Genomic DNA, 4840 nt, shown 5'->3' on the forward strand with positions numbered 1-4840 from the left:
TGCTCCTCCCCCTGTGCCTGTGATGGGTAAGTCTTTGTCACAGCTTCCTGGGAAAGGAACAGCCACTCAGGCTCCATGCCAAGGAGTGAATGTGTAAGGCAGGGGAGCAAAACAGAGTGAAGACAGCAGATCTGTTCCAGAACACCACACAAGCTGCAACCACTTAGCCACAACTTGGCTTACACAGCTGTCCTCAAACTCCCTGATCCCAAGCTCAGCTGCACACTGTCACACGCTCCCTCTTCCACCCCTGGTGCCTCACCAGAACCTCACAATATCTTGAAAGCAAGGCTGATAGGATAGAAAGATATTTCAAGCTTGGAGAAGTCACACCTGACAGACAAAGCTCTGCACTTTGCACAAGGGTGGAACTGAGAGGGTGTTTTGCATCTCTGTATTTTTACCAAAATGACCTTAAGACAGGTCTACTCAGTTTGGTACCATACAAGCAGTCCCCTAGATTTAGTAGTTCCTGGAGGCCAGCACATCTTCAAGGACAACACTTCAGAGGAAGGAAGTATTTTCACACAGGCTGTCTTTAGGGAGACATTAAACTCAACAGGCTCTACTGTGCTCTGGAAAGAAAGATACCAGAGAAAGCAGTCAAAGCTGAAATTAGTCTCCCAACTCCAACTGCCTTTCAGAAGAGACCTCCTCTCTCCATCTTTCTCCCCTGTATACACAGAGCCCCGAGGAAGATCTGCTTCAATTGCTAAAACCATTTTTTGTGAATTCCCCCACAATTCCACAGCAGCTTTGTCATCAGACTGATCACACATTCATCACCTGGCTTCTCTCTGCATCACAGCTCCACCCTGAAAGGTCTCCATCTGATAAACAAGCTCTTCATTAGTCTAAAGAACTAAAAGTAGTGCTGCTTCCAAGTCTTCCAGTTATGCCAGTTGTCTGATTGCACTGAACACGATGTCTGAACACAGCCAGTAACAGGACTTCAACTGAACATGGGACACTCAGCAGCCTTGTGCAGTTAATTGGGAAGGGAGAAACTACTCTGAATTTGAAAAACAGTCATTATCACTGCTTCCTCCGGAATATGAAAGGTTTTATTTCAGCTCTCCACAAGTCTAAGAAACTGGAGCGTTTAGCTTCTTAGCTGTGTGGCTTCCCAGATGTTCATTTGTAAAATGGTATCTCCCCATTTCAAAGTAGCTTAGCTGTCTGACATGGGGCAAGGTAGTTTTAAATGACAGGACTGGTCTATTAGAAAGGTCTAATTTTAATTTTTTTATTGTCATTAATCATTCCTTTAACAGGTTAGAAAACAAAACTGACATTTCAATAACATTTCACTGTAGTTTATACAGAACCGGTTGATGCATGGTGTCATCATCTCATCCAAACCCACAGCCACCTTCCAAACCGCAGAGTTCAGGAATTACAGTGCACGCTGGACTGAATTCTTTCACAACGTAAGGCACAACTACATGATCATAAGTAGGAAACACACACACACTGAAAATAGAACTTAAGAGAATTGAACTTCAATTAAAAAGCAACAAAACCAAAAGACACTCATGCAAAAAAAAAAAAAGAAAAAATCTATCTACACCTCTAAGATGGTATGATCCAGTTTAAAAGAAGTGCAGTGCTCTGTAGGTAAAACTGCAACATAAGGCTCGTATAATACATTACCTCTAAATACTGGGTAAGAACTTAAAACTTTTTCCATTTATATTTTATACAATTATACAGAAATTAAGTTGTATGCGCAACATTCACACCTGCAATAATAAATTGTTCGTTAAAATTCAGAAAAGAGGCCAATGAGACAATGCAATTTGTGGCACGCATCTATTATAGAACACCATTCATCAAGTCCACATCTCAGGTACCGAAGAAAAAAAAAAAGACTAAATTAATGGTACATCTGGTGAAAGAGGTTATCTATAGACAAACGACAAAGCTGCATACAAAATTGTTTTTACCCAGCAGACTGTGATTACGAAAGCTTGTGGGTATGATTTATTTCCTGTCCAGCAGCTCAAGTTTGCAAGGTTGAAACAACCAGAGTTAAAAGAATACCAACAGAGTTTACAGTAAATTGAAACTATTGGATACTATCAAACACATAAAAACCCAAGACTTAACCTTTTTCCTTTTTGGTGATAAACATTTGCAATTTTGGCATTCATTATAACTTTTACACAACATGACAGTGAGCAAAACTTACTAAACTTACCTAATATTTGAATTTCACGCTGAGAGGTAGTTTAAAAGAAATCTTACGTAACGGCATCAAATGGTGGGGGTTCACGATTTTTGTGTGTGTGATTTTTTTTTCTTTCTTTTCTTACAAAAGTGACAAATCCTATACAAGCAGCATTTTGGACGCATTACTATAAAAAGTTCTGGTATTTGCTAACCCAGCAACACATTCTTTCAAATATCCCTTTTGTGCCAGGAATCAAGCTTTAGCGTGATACAGCGGAGTACTTTGCCACAAAACCAACAGCAGGAGCCTGGACCTGCCAGCACCAGCCTGTTGACATGTAAGAATGAACACCCTTTCCCAGCCCTCTTTACCCAAAAAACCACAGAAAATACAAATGAATTTGGGTTTAGTTTAGGTCATAGGGGGAGAAAAAATTGGAAAACACTCCTACCAGGCTTCTACTTTCATAGTAATGTTGATCCAAAAGGGTTAGCAGGGCTTCAGTAATATTCAAATGAGCAGATACTCCTGTATCTGCTGCACAGTGAGTGCATAGTGCAGACAAAAGGCAGAGTTTATTACATTAACTAGTACCTATCCTCTTCATTGTTTTGATCTTAAGTGGCCATCTAATGCTCTCTCTAAAGATGCAAACTACTTTAGCCAGTGACTCTTAGAAAAAAGTTTAAAAACCCCAAACCTCCAAAACTTAGTTTTTGTGGTAGCACTTTACTATCCAATTATTGCTGTTTTTGAAAAACACATTTAGTGCTTTTGGAAAGGGTGTAGTTGGACAATGATTTTACACTTGTCCTACACAAGTCAAGGCTTGAAAAATTAAGAACGGGACAACTGGCAAGGCCCTTGAAAATACATAAAATTCTCATTTTCTCATTTTATAATCTTAAAATTAAGCTCTACAAAGACAACGTGTGTGTGACTACATTGGGGTTTTTGTTATACGTGCTCTCAGATGACAATTGCGTTTTTGGTACAAAGGAATTATGAGTGCAATTCTTCTTACATAGCAAGGGGCCAAATGTAATACAGTGAAAAGCACAGCTCAAGATAAGCCTCCTGTCCATTGATTAGAGCTAACATATGCAATGCAGATTATGCCATTCCACATACTGTAGATTATATTTAGTTAGACAGCAAAAAGTGCAGAGTGCAAATGACAGTGTTGTTTCCTCCAAGAAAATCAGACTGGGAGGGGTGGTACTTGGAGGAGTAATTTATCAGTTTCACCACACTCAAACCACGGTATCATTGTTCTTGGCATAGTTTATATTCTGTTTGAACTTAAGTTCCAGGAGTTTTCTGTCTGCCACTGAGTACTGGTCATAAAAGTTTGAAATTTTGCAACAAGCATTTGTTTCCACTTCGTATTTAACTGACATTTAACAACCCAGAGAAGTACTTGAGTATTCCAGGTCCTTTCTTTAGGAAAGTCACTTCTCTTACAACTAGCATAAGAGACCCAATTGTTCTTGCTAATGTAACACGTATGCAGCAAGGGTACTTCATGCTTCTGCTCCCAAATACCTTCTTGCTTCTTGAAGAAAGCTTTTCCAGTGAGGGGATTCACAAATAATCATAATCGCCACAAAACCAACAAAAATGGTTATTCATTGTTTTTGTGTACCTAGCACTCCACACTCCATGGCAACTTAGTTACTTGATACCTTCCAAAAACAGAGGAAAAAATCCACACTGTACCCTAGAGCCTTGAATTCTTATGCCAAAGAGTGAAGCCAGCTGAAAAATGAGATCCCTGTAAACCTCATGCCTCTGTTGGACGCTGCAGCAGAAAATTCCTTTTGTCTCTTCATCTACAGACAGCAACTTCTCCTACTGTGACTCATTAATTCTATCCTCTTTGCTCAACCTTTGCAAAAAGGGGAAGATTACTGAAGGGAAAGAATACATGGGGAGAATAAATAACTGGAACACAGCCAGCTAAGACCAAAAGCCTGCTACTAACCCCGCCTCCAGAGGGGACAGGACAGAACCATGAAGTATGTGTTGCTGATGAGAGGCTGGAGTAGAATAGTAAGGTTTGGCATTTTGGAGGCAACAACCCAAGGGACTGTGGTTGTGTGACTGGGAAAAGAAGCGATGTCTCCAAGAAGTTAAAGAACGCCTCCACACCCTTAACATGACTGTCTTTTACAGATTTTCAATTGCCTCTGTAGCTTGTCTCAGCCCATGTAACAGCTCATCTCTCATATTCTGCTTCCCCAGCAACTATCAATGTGGATGGAGCGTCCTGCAGAGGCAACACTTTCATGCTTCACTGTCCTATTCCTGATGCCATGGTAATGGCCAGTAATCAACTCACACACTTACTGGTTAGAACACTGGTTTTACCATTATTTCCATCTCTTATCTGTAATGGGTTCTCCTCAGCAAATCAGAGCAATATGGTTCTTGCTAGAGGCTGTTAAATCTCATCACTGTGCACCCTCCAGTTCCAAGGCTCTAGTGTCCTCTGGCATTGTATTAATATTTCCCTCTGTTCCTGCGTCTGCAGTCTGAAAAATCAGTGCATTAAACTATTTTTCCTGGAATCCTTAAACTGACCATGGTAAAAGTCACTAGGCTTTTTACTAGGTTTTCCTATTATTAATGTTTTAAAGCAGTGCAACAAAACCCTCATATTCCTGC

This window comes from Buceros rhinoceros, unplaced genomic scaffold, assembly GCF_000710305.1.
Source record: "Buceros rhinoceros silvestris isolate BGI_N320 unplaced genomic scaffold, ASM71030v1 scaffold3293, whole genome shotgun sequence".
Taxonomy (NCBI): Eukaryota; Metazoa; Chordata; class Aves; order Bucerotiformes; family Bucerotidae; genus Buceros; species Buceros rhinoceros.